Consider the following 12788-nt stretch of genomic DNA (forward strand, 5'->3'; position numbering starts at 1 on the left):
ATAATCTTTGAAAAAAGACATATATGAAACTTCTGCGTACACCAATTCTTTAACAGAGGCAAAAGACAACTAATGCAAATATATTAGCTGCTGATGGACAGGATAGGAGGTGACCTATAAAACATGCATGTTGTCAACATCTGCGGCTGCTTCAGACTGTTCTCACTAATTGAATCTTGTATTTTGCTGAAACGCATTAAAAGGCCAGCACCGCACTGCTACCTGGATATTCTTACCTGTGCCTTCTCTGTGTAGCCACTTCAGGGGCATTGCCTGTCCTGAAATAATTTTGCAGCCCCTCAGAGGCCAGTCAGCTGCCTGCTGCTCCCATTCTGCACACCTCTTCCACCAGCACTCTGCCTCCTGCAATTCTGGCACTCCAGTTCCTGCTGAGTTTCTAGACACATGGGCTCAGAAGTGACTGAGTACAGGGAGACTGTTCATCACTTAATGTTGTCACGTCCACACTGTGCAGTGCAGCAAGGTGTGGACATGTTTAAGCTGACACAGAGCAAAATAGCCCTGGAATAAACAGTAATGTGGCCACAACAGCTTTGCGTTGCACATGAGTTAACCGGCCCAGATAAGAAGCATTGGCCTTGTCTTTGTGCCTCTGTTTTGAAACAGCACATGGCACAAAAGGCATCATACACAGCATCTGGTGCTGTGCATTCGCTGAATGGACTTTGCAGCTTTCACTGTCTGCTCTGCAGAGGAGGAATTATGGTGTTTTGTTGCTGTTGTTTTTTTGGATTCATTTACTGGACACCTCAGGGTAGAACAACTCATCTGTCAGTAGGCTTAGCTAAAGGCCCACACTTTGAGAAATGTTTTCAGCATTGTCAGGTGAAAAAGGCTTGAACTCCTGTGACATGACATATATATACAATTTAATATGAAAGCATATCAGAAATGGAAGCAGAGATTTTGGGGATCTACTTTTTTTTTTTATTATTTTTTTTTATTTTTTGTATTAACTGTACAGATGAGAAAACAAGAACTGACTCCTAAAAATATCCAGTGGCAGGATGTGAACTCTGCTTAAAACTCCAGCTGCTCCAAACAATTATTTAAATAGTAGTACAGCAATATCTGCCCTTGCCGAATTGTAAGAGTGGCTCACTAATCCTTAATTATTTTGCCTTTTTGCATTTCTGGTGTGTAGAACGTCCTTCACAATCATGACATCAGATAGAGGGTAAGGGGAGAAAAGCTCCAGCCACCTCAGTTTCAAGAGGCGAGAAAAAATGCTGAGCGTTATCGAGCCTCACTGCATCCCCCCACACACAGACAGCATCTGGGGGAAAATACAAAGGAAAAGACCACACCATGCCGCTTTTACACCTGGGGCTATGCCCGGGACTCTGCCGGGCCTCCTCCCGGGCCACAGCAGCGGCTGGAGGCCCCGGGAGCGAGGAGAGCGGCCGGGAACCGGCGGCAGGGTCCCGCTAGCCCGGCCTCGCTCCTCCCGGTCAGGTGCGGCCCAGCCGCCCCGGGCTCGGCGGGGGCTCGGCGGCCGCGGGCGCTGGGCGGTGCGGGGCGGCGTGAGGCGGTGCGGGGCGGCGCGGGCAGGCTCCTCCCGCTCGGGCAGAGCCGCACAGGCGGCCCGGCGGCTCTGCGGCTCGGCGGCCTCGTCTACCCCTCGCCCCGCCGCCGCCGTCGGAGCGGGCTGGGAGGCACCTGCCGCGAGGTGAGCCGGCCGCCGGCACCCAGCCGGGGGTTGGAGGTGCCCGGGGAGCCGGGGTGGTGGTGGTGGTGGTGGGGGGTGCGTTTGGTTGTTGCCACGGGGACGGATCAAGCAGCAGCGCCCGCCCCTGGGGCGCCCTCCTCGGTTTGGGTCCGGCGGGGTCGGGGCGAGATGGAGGACGGGGGGATCCGAGCCGGGAAGGGCAAGGCAGCGCAGGGCGTGCTGCCGTGCCGAGCCGGGTAAGGAATCCTCTCCGGACCTGCAGCCCCTGAGCCGAGCGGTGGAAACGAGCTCTCCGTGCTCCTCTCTGCTGCTTAAATGCGCCACATCGCCCCGCTGGCAGGGGGCTGCGGCTCGGAGCAGCGCGGCGAGGGAAGCTGCAGGTGGGGAGCCGAGCGAATAGGGCACATACATCTAATAAAAACACCAAAATCATTCTTTTCAGCTTGTTATAAACCCCCCTGGTTTTGTATGGTGTAGGAGGATATCTCTCCGAAGTGGGCTGGGGTTAGTCTCACTTAAATAAATGAATGCTAAGGGCAGCATTCATGTAGTCATTAAAAAAATTAGGAGTAGCCCCAGAGGCTGCAGCGCTGCTAAGGGTGGCACCGAGGGTGAAGGATTTGCTCTGGGATCCGCTTGTTTTGGTAGGGGCAAGGCCTCCGCAGGGTGCTCACCACCTGGTTGGAGGTTTTCATCCAGAAACAAAGTTTATTATTTCCCTAAAACTTCCAGAAATCGAGCGATACGCTGAGCAAATCATATGGTAACCGCAGTTGCTTAAAGAACTACCGATACATAGCTACTCAGTATGATCTCTCTGTTATGTGCCAGTTTGCAAATGAATAGCGAAATTTCTGCTTAACACTGAAAGTATTCCAGGAGAATTCCTTTCATCTTTTGTCTGCGTTTCGGATCGTGAATAATTTGACAGTATCTGCAAAGCACTTTGCAGTTATTATGTATGAAGTACGAAGCGAGGTATGGGTACTCCGAGAAACTGCTCCAGAATAAAAAGCTCTCGCTTTAGTAGGGCACTAAAAATAATGCAGTCATACCAATTAACACCTCTTAAGCATAAGATTCTTTTAGGTGCTCGCGGTGTTGATAAAAATATCATTAGGATTGTGATTTATAGTGCATATGAGCAACAGAAGTCCCTGTTTCTTCCTGTATGTGTGTATGGAGAAAACGTGCATTTGGACATCTATTGATTTGGCAGATGTGGGGAAAACAGTCCTTCTAATACTTAAAACGGGGGGGCAATAGAGGGGAAGAAGCGGCATCTGGGTTTCTTCAGAAATGATCCAGTTAGATTTGCAGGTATGTCTTGCATTCAGTCCTAAGAGCGAGGAAGTGCTTTTAAGGAATGGAATTTCAATGTGGAAATTGAGGTGCTATTTATTTGACACTCTATAAATTAGCATACTAAATGAACCACCCAGAATATCATGCTAAGCATTGTCTTTACTGCTAGAAAACCATGTGATATTCTAAAAGTAAAGATGTCTACGCAAACATTAAATTTCTGGAGATTTGTTTTTGAAAGCAAGCTCAGAGGTGTCTGGACTTTGAATTGGCCCTGAACAGAAAATGTAGAGTCTTTCCTCAGACAACAAACTCAAGATTCCCTGGCACCTATGAACTGGGCTGTAATCTTATTCGAGTCTGTCTGCCCTGTAAGAAGGGCATGAGCAGCTGTGTTTGAGATGGCAACTCCTGTTAAAAAGTCTGTATATTGCTACATGTATAAGTGAATTTGGCTTGGGATTTGAATTTGAATGCACTAAAATACTTGAATAACATCGGGGAAGAGGTTTTTGTTTTGTTTTGTTTTGTTTTTTTTTGCCTTCCAATCATTCTGTTAGTAATAAGGGGACCAATAAGTCTGCAGTTCACAATAAGGAGAAGTATGGTTGAAACACTTGTAGCAGATGGAAACTCAGGCTTGCACAGGCCTGTTCTTCAGTTGGTCCTCGCAAAGTAAAGTGAGCTGGATTTAGCAGGAGAAAATGCAACATATTCACTTTAAAAATGACATTTTTTGTTATCTCCATTTTCTTTTTTGATTCAGAACATGTTGCTTCTGCCTGAAAAATCAGATACAATGTAGCTTCTGACACTGATGATGAGATTCTACAATGTAGCAAAAAGGAATCTACTGTATATGAAATTCATGGCACTGCTGTGGTATTTTGGGTTGACTTTGCTGACTAGAGTGTGATTGACTTAACAATCAAGAATGGCAATAATTCGTTGCCACATGAGTTCGGGGAAGAGATGATTATAAATTGGGCAAGAAATGGGAGTTGGTTGAAGTGAAAAATGACATTAATTTAAACACTCAGGCAAGAACAGTTGACAGTTCCAGAAGAAGCCAACCGAACGTGAATGTTGTCCACTGTCATTATGCTCACCTACAGTAACCTTGTAGTTGTCTCATTTTAGTTCTTTATAGTATATATATATAAAAATCTTTATATTTCTTATTAATTTAAGACTTTCATATGGCAATTCCCAGTGTGTTCTATGTTCTGAGGCCTTTGATTATGCCAGAACTGATTGGGAATGGAAAAGAAAAAAAGTAAAAATCTTGTGTTTGAATTTTTGTACATCAATTCTTTGGAGATTTTTGGAGGAACAGTGTCAAAGATAGAAAAATACAAAGGTTTTCCTAACAAATTATTTGATTTTCAGAAGTCTGATTTTTAACAAGTTTTCTTTTTTTTTTTTTTTTTTTTTTTTTTCCATCCACAAAAATTACTAATCACTTGTCTTTGTGGTATTTCTCCACAATTTCTTGAACTGAGAACTACAGCTAATAGTGAAAGACTCATAGGATCCTTGACAGAGCAGTTTCCAAATCTTCAGTTCTTTGTGTTCTGACTTTGTTAGCATTTTGACCACTTGAAATCAAAAGAGAGTTGATGTTACTTCTGCCATTCTGTATGCTTACTTGTTTGAAAGATATGTGCTTATAGGTGGGATTCTTTATTTTACGTGCTTTTTCTAACTTGATTTCATAGGAAACTTCAAAATTTTACTGTCAAATTCTGATCTCTGAAGAAGAGTAGAAAGCAGATACTTCTCACTTTTTTAAGCAATTTAAAAAAAATGTGTGTTGGCTTATGGGTGGGATTTGCCTCTGATTTGAATTTTAGGCTTTAAATGGTTGCTGTCTTTAATTTGAGAAGAAGCATGCATAGGAGAGAATTTGTTGAAGGGCATTCCTGCTGAGTCCAGGAAGAAATTCCACGCAACTCAGGGAGGCAGTTTCAGGACAAGACAGTGGAGCAATGATGGTGAAGTTGAGTAGTTTGTACTGGGAGACCAGGAGAGCTTTGAAACCCCTGGTCCTTTGTGTTCCCATGTGGACCAGCCACGCTGGATCGGCCTGGCCTTGGTGGGAAGAGAAATATCTAAAGCAGGCCAGAAAGGAGCTGCAGTGTGTCCTGGGCATGTGTTAGTCTGTGTTCTGGCCCAGACTTTGTCATTTCAAGCACTCGTGGAAGAACTTTGTGCAGACTGCTGCACAACCTGGCCAGGAGTGGAATTGGAAAAATGTTTTGTCAAGATTTTATCAGGCTTGTACTTTTTTTAGTTGCTCTTTCAGCTGTGGAGAAACTTGGACCTAGCTAAACTTTGACATCCCTTGCCAGACTTTCTGTGGACCAGCAATGCTTGGCTTCCTTTCTGGGAAGAGTTTTTGCACCCATGGGATAGCTGAGCTGGAATATCTTCTGTGCTCCATGCTGTTAGTAGACAGCTAAGTCGTAGACAGCTAAGTCACCTAAAGGGCAGATACTCTGTGGGAACGCAGGTAGTACCGATGTGTCTTTATACACATAGCTATGTTGCTAACCCTTCAGAGTACATCTCTCAGTTGTCTTGAGAAATGAAAGGTGTCATTTAAAAAAAGTCCCAGTAGTAAATGCCATGCAAATTCTGCCAGTAAGAAGCTATTGACTTTGATATCAGCAGTCAGAGATCTGTGTGAAAGCAACAAAATATGTAAAGTTATGAGTAAAATAAATCAGAGGCTTTCAGAACATCAATAATACTCAAAAATGTATGATTTTTCTTTAAATTAGATGACTACTCTGAACAATTATGTAAATTGAGAATGTGTTCTGCCAAAACTTCTGTAGCAATATGCTGCAGTAGTGTTGAAGAACTTTAATTGTGGAGGATGAGCTTTATAGGGGGATAAACACTGTAAATATTTTGATTCATCAGTACTTAAAGGTTATGGTTATTCTGAAGAGTGTCTTTTGCAACCATTTGTCTTTATTTTTCCTGACAGGAATTATATTACGTATGTAGTGGTGGTTTTTGACAGTATAGAAGGTGTGATGTTGCAGCTAATTTATTATTATTTTTTTTTTCTGAATTTGTGGTTACTTAAGATATGTCTTAAAAATGTCTATATGTACTTTTTTTCCCTGGTAGTCTAAACCCTACCATCTTCAATTTTTTTTAACCCCTTTATGCCTCCGGGATAGCCTCTCCTCCTACTGTTCAGTAAGAGTCTGCTTCAAAAAATTCTCAGCATTGTTATTCTGGGCAGCGAGGGGCTTCTGCTTCGAAGGTGCGATGTCTAAGAATGATTGAGGTCCATTTCTACTGTGTTGATAACATCTGGTTTCTGTCCTGCATAGGTTTAAAACAAACAAACAAACAAACAGAAAACCAGCAAAAAAATGTTGATTGGCTAAGTGAAAACTATGTTGCTTAGATTCATAATGAATTCGGAAGTGGACATGAGCAAGCTTATGGCCTTATTATGTCTGAAACATTTTCCATCAGGGTTCACTTCAGGTTAAATGAAGTACATGCAAAGGGCTACTGCCATTTGTGAGCTAAACTGGAGCTCTACCTGGCTTATCAAGACAGAAGAGATAAAAACCTGTGGTTGAAAAGTGTCGTCGGGGTTTGTAGGATGCATTCTTTCCAGTTTTAGTTCTGATGTTCTGTTCTCTAAAATTGATAATGATCTTGTTTTCAAACAGCTAGGCTTATACATAGGGAATGGTTTTGTGTGTATGTATGTATGTATATATCATCTCATATAATCACCTCATCTAATATAGATTTTAAAATGGTCTTTAAATAAGTAACACAGTCATAAGGCTCCTCTCTGAGGGGATGCATCCTTTGCATGTTTCTCTTATTTTCTGTGTTACACTTAGTTTTGAAAGCCTCCTTTGAGTGGAAGTGACCTTTATTTTAGTTGCATAAAACAGGAAAGATCTGCGGTGATGTTTCTGGAAAAGTACTGTGACTTTGATGTCTGCAAACTGAGGAAATCAAACGAGAGATCTGGACAGCTGACGGCTGACCTGAAGTGCGGAACTTCTGTAGTGGGATAATAATATGTGCTGTGCATCATATTCCTTAGGAGAACTTCCTTTATACGTACATATTTTTTCCCTCCGTTAGTAGAAGACCCAGGCAAACAAGCAGGGAGAGGACAGGACTGCTTTCTGGCAGGGTCTCAGTGCATCAGGACTGCCAAGCGCACTAAAAGCGAGCCACGGCCCTGCTGCGCTGCGCTGCCCATCCGCAGTGAGGTTACATCAAACTGCACTCTGCATCTCTTGCGGTCTGTGGTGAGTTTTGCATACAGATAGGTCTGCTGTACTCACTTATGGGAAAGTGCGTAGGAAACGGAGGGATGCGATACAACTAGGGAATCTCATGTGTCTCCTTTTTGCGCGTGGGCTTTCATCCTCCAAACGGGGCCACAGTTAGAAGTGGAAAAAACATAGAAGCTGCTGGAAGGTAAAGAAGAAAGGACCGGGTGTTCTTCACTTGCTTACTTATGGAGGAACAGAAAGAGGAGTTTGCCTTTACAGCAAGCAAGTCAAACTCTGAAATATTTCTGTGGCTGGGAGTGGCCTTCTGACCCACGCAGTTCTCTTGGACCAGTGTGACCGGACCCTCAGCCAGAAGCGTGCTGTTTGGATGCATGTGATGCAGGAGGCTCTCTGAAGATGAGAACAAGTCATGCACAAAACTAGGGTGGTACATACTTCTTGCAGCTATTCATATTTCCACAGGATCCTGGATCCGTCATAGTGCTGTAAACTGTCTTACAGGGTGGAGAGCTGCTAGACGGGCGGTTTGAATTTATCATCTTTACTAAGCAACTCGTGCACTTTGGACTTGTATTGATTTTAGTGGTGCTGCTGGATAAGTGAAGAGAAGCAAGGCTTTAATCGCTGAGCCTTGTCCGTTGTCGTTGGAGGCAGATTAAGACACAAACACCTCCAGCTTCCAACCTCCCTCTGCTCGTGTAGCAAAGCTAGTGGAGCGGGGCTTGTGCCTGCACCTCAGCTGGCTGTGGGCACCGTGATGGCATGTCTGTAGCTGTGTGAGCTGCCGGTGAGTGGGTTTGCACTGCAGTGCTGGTGGGAGGGTGGAAACACAACTGATGCTGTGCTCTGGGACAAAAATCTGTGGCAGAGCCTGGGGCGTACCAGGGATGGGGAGCGGAAGTGTCTTCGATGGCATAATTTGCCTTGGGGAACTATATGCTATGTTTCTATGTTTTCCCCTGTCCCTGATTGGTCTGTGTTGTGTGAATATTTAAAATTGTTGCTAGAAACCCAGAGGAAGGAATTTTCATAGGCTGTATCTTTATCTTCTGGCTCATTTATTCTTTGGCCCCAGTAGTGGAAGAGATTACTATGTAACTACCAAGCAGCTCACAGCAAACCCAGCCAAGTCCTGAATGCTTTTATTTAAAAAAAAAACAACACACATACACACACAAAAGCAGTGGTGTAGCCATGGTGACCTAAGGGTAGGTGAAGGTGAAGGGTGTTGTTTGTTTGAGCCAGTTGAATGTAGTCTGCAGGAAAGAGAAAGAAGGGCGAGGGTACCAGGCAGAAGCATTTCTTTTGCTGGGAACTGATGAGGTCAGAAGTCTGAACACTTGTCTGTTTCATTTCTAATGATATTTCTGATCCCAATTATTGATCAAAGGTTTTAAAAAAGATTAGAGATGATCTTTTTAGGATTTTCTTCCTTAAGACAGAGGCTTTTCTCCAAATTAGGAAAAAGCGTGTATCAAACTGAGGGGGGTGGGAAAAGGTTGAAGAAATTCTTGAGTTGTAACTCAAGAATTGCCTTTTATCTGACAGAGAAAACCAAACAAAAAGCCCCACTCTCTGTTCTCAGTTAAGATTACTTTCCATCTATACACACATTTTAAAACTCTGTCAGAAGAAATGGAGTTTCTCACAGTGTTTAAATCTAATGGATTTATGATCCCTTATGCTCCTTGTCTGGATAGATGGACGACAGCTGAATAGAAGCTGTGGATCAGTCTCTTCTTACCCTTTCTGTCGTGGTTCAGTACAAAACGTTCTGCAGCAATATCAGCTTCAGGTACCTGTGATCCCCCTGCTCCCCTGTTGTGCTGGCATCCCTGTTCGTGGAGGTGTGCTCTGGACCAGCTCACCAGCACTCCTCGTAGAGCTGATCACAACACCGGTCAGTTTTAAGGAGAAAAAAAAAAAAAAAAAAGAAGTAAATTGAAAATTAAAAGGTAACCCCAGAGATGTCTCTACATGTTCTAGACCAGGCAAGAGAAGGAAGCACAGAAGCCAGTATTGCTACTGAAATTGTACCCCTTCTATCTTGACAGAACAGCAACTGACTGCTTTGCCTGGGAATGAATATATGCAGACTAGACAGACGTGCATTGGAGGTGCTTGATGTTCTTTTGTATAGTAAGGGATAAAAGTTGTTAAATTAGTGTTTTTATTTACCAGATTCTTTCACTGAATTGGAATAAGCAAATGCTTTTACTGCAGCTTACCATAAACAAACAGAAGGGTGTTTGGAAATCCTGACCAGCTTTTGTGTAGGAGAGAGCAATCATAACAAACTGGTTCTGTGAGAAACTGAAAACAAATAAAAGATGAGCTGTTACCCATCGTTTACAAAAGCAGAAGCAGTTGTGCCTAAGAAGTAGCAAGTGACTTTAAACATTGAAAACCCTTGTTTGCCAACCTGGGACAAATTTCAGTAATACTTCACGTTCTCCTGTTTTTAGAAGATCTTAGGAAACCAAATGCAAGGACTTTAACCAACTCCAGACTCAGAGAAGGGTGGAAAATCTCCAACTACTGCGTTTAGTACTGCAAGAAGCCTTCTGAATCTCCCTAAGGTATTTCCAAGAATACCAACACCTTTCCTATGTGTTTCTGAGAGTGTTACTAGCCAGTTACAGTGTTGCAGTTAACTAAAGCAAAGAATCCATCCCTCTAACAAAAAACAACAACAACAAAAAAAGGCTTTGTGTGAGGAAAACACTTCTTGTATCAAGAAACGAAATCAGTGAGATTTCCTACTTCTTTGAAACTATTTTCTGTATTATTTTGTGTTCTTGGCATATTTCAGCCTTTCAGTCCAACATTACCGTAACAAGTGATAGGCAGGCATTATTAAGATGAGCAGAATATTTCCAGTTGTGTGGCCAAAGGATGGATTTGTGTATATTTGTATTTTTTTTTTAAAGCAGTAGTTAATTCATTGTTAAATGACACCAAATCCCCAAAGCAATACTCCACTTTCACTTTTTACTGATTTTTTTGTGACTGAGTAATGTCTGAGTGTCTTGATAGTAAATAACTCACGTTGGCTGTATTTGTGCAACCATATCTGTGCCCAAAAGAAAGTCTCCAGCATTAAAAAGTAAAGGGTTAGGCTCAGACTGGAAATGGAGCTGATGAAATGGTAATAAGACTTATGCCTGAAATTGCACTTTTTTCTTAGTTATACCCTCCATGGAGCAGAGGCCTGTCTTAAGCAGTCTTGGGATCTTCACAGAGAATTTCTTGTCTGTGTGGTTCCTCTGTAACCAAGTAGCCTGGAAAACTGAAGCCACGTATCAAATGCTTTTGTGACTGCAATGGTAGGAAAAACAAATACGGTCTGTTTTATGGGGAAGGATGAAACCTTCCATATATAAATATCTTTAGGACATGTAAATTGACTGTGCTGTGTAGATACTCACTTAGCTCTGAGCAATGTAGCAAGAGCTGTAGGGACCAGTATTGTTAGTACAGTGTTTTGTGCAGGTGACATGTTGAGAAACCAGTCTGATGTCTCTGCAAGCCTCTGCATTAGGCTGTGCTGAATGCAGGTGAGCTGATGATGCTTTAGAACTTCCAGATTGGTAAATTCCAATCCAGATTCAGGAATTTTGTTCTCTGTCTGAGATGTGGACTTCAAAGACCACACTTACATAATGGTAAATCTGGTAAATACTCAGGTCCCAGCAATATTTGTGCATCAAATTTTGAGTTATCTGAGAGAACGCTTGTATTGCCACTAGTGCTTACTGAGAGAACTTCATAAATATGTTAAGATCAAGTAATTTTTAGGTTTAGCTAGTCTGTATTTTGTACTCTTCCTCTGTTCGAAATCGACAGGAAGAAACATAACTTGTCTTTCTCAGACTCAGTGTAAGTACAGAGGTAAATCTAGCATTTTTTTTGCAGCATGCAACTCATGTTATATTTGAAAGGATGGTCACAGTGGTGATGCAACAACTTTTGTCTGCTCACTGACTGGCAACACTGCCAGATCTAAGAGTTAAAGACTGTAAGGTAGAGAGAGATCTTCCAAACCTATTTTTGCATCTATATTTACTGAAGAACAAGTGTATCCTGATAAGGTAGTGTTGCCATGTGAATGAATGAACCTGGCCAAACCTAGAAGTCAGCCCTTTGGTTACAGTGACTTGTGTCATCTGGATGCAGTCCTTCATTCAGTTCTTCTTGGCTGCATTCAGCATGTTACTGTCCAAAGATGGAGCAGGGGGGAACAAAAAAAAACAGTAAGTCTGTGCTTAGAGTACTGGAACACGTACAATACAACTACTCAATTCATTGGCAAGGTGAGGATCAGTCTGTCCCTCCTGCAAATCCTCTGATTCAAATCCAGGTTTTCGTGTGCCATTTGGTAGAGGGAAAAATCAAGCACCGTTTAATTATCCTCTTAGCCCCTAGATCTGTCTCCAGAATCTTTGGACTGTCACTGGAGAGAATGGGTGGGTGCTTCAGGGCAACTTTGTGCCAGTCAGCACCTTTTGGGCCGGTGTGTGTGTTTCTGTTCCCAGTTCAAGACGAATAGCTTCCATTTGTTGCATAATTCAGTGGCTTTTAATCTCAACATTGCCAGCCTTAAGCATTCAAACAATGGAAGTCACTTCCCAGACGTTAGTAATTAAATAAATTCAGACGCTTTTCATAATAGTTCATAAGTCTGTTGTTAGATTGTTTTCAAGCTTTTTTCAGCAGCCTTGAGACCTGAAATTTCATTCTTTGTTTGAAATGAAAGCTTCCTTTCAGGTGCAGTTTGGTTCCAGCAGCTGTACTTGGTGACAGGGAAGGAAATCATAACGACTGCTCTATTTTGACTGTTCCTTACCTTAAAATGTGTTTATTTTCTGATCACCTCTTACCTTTGACTGCAATAAAAAATTTGTCTAGTGGTAGAGACTGAGTTAGCATTATTTTCTTCCTACAACAGTCTGCCTCTGATGGTGAGGCACTGGCACAGCTTGCCCAGAGAAGCTGTGGATGCCCCATCCCTGGAGGTGTTCAAGGCCAGGCTGGATGGGGCTTTGGGCAACCTGGTCTGGTGGGAGGTGTCCCTGTCCGTGGCAGGGGGGTTGGAACTAGATGATCTTTGAGGTCCCTTTCAACCCAAGCTGTTCTATGTTGTCAAATTGTACTTTAGTAGGTCTGTTTTTAAGTGAAGATGCTGTTGCATCTAGACATTCCTCTAGAGAGGTGCTAGCACTGATATATTTACTTTTTATTACTTGCTGTGGACCAAATTTAGAGGCAACATAGGTAGCTTCCATATGGATTAGGGACTGGGAATCTAAACTAGTGAAAGACTTACTGAAATTAAAAAATATATATATTGTAGTACAGCGGAGTTGTCAGAAGAATATAGTGAAATACAACACTTAAAACTCCTCTTGATCATGTAAAAAAGCTTATGAAGTTTCTAGCACATTAAAAAAGCTATTTGAAATAGTGTGGTTTCATTGGGTATATGCAGTTTAATTTGGTCATTA

General features: G+C 42.6%; 1 protein-coding gene across 1 annotated transcript in view; it reads left to right on the forward strand.

Annotated features, from left to right (window-relative positions):
• The first annotated feature begins 1857 nt into the window (after window positions 1-1857).
• The window catches only part of KLHL32 (kelch like family member 32), a 122680-nt gene continuing 111749 nt past the window's right edge, over window positions 1858-12788 (forward strand). The window contains 3 exon segments of the mRNA XM_040552897.1: window positions 1858-2070; window positions 9339-9423; window positions 9750-9863. The gene's annotated coding sequence lies outside the window, so the exon portion shown is untranslated.

This window comes from Cygnus olor, chromosome 3 (assembly GCF_009769625.2).
Source record: "Cygnus olor isolate bCygOlo1 chromosome 3, bCygOlo1.pri.v2, whole genome shotgun sequence".
Classification (NCBI taxonomy): Eukaryota; Metazoa; Chordata; class Aves; order Anseriformes; family Anatidae; genus Cygnus; species Cygnus olor.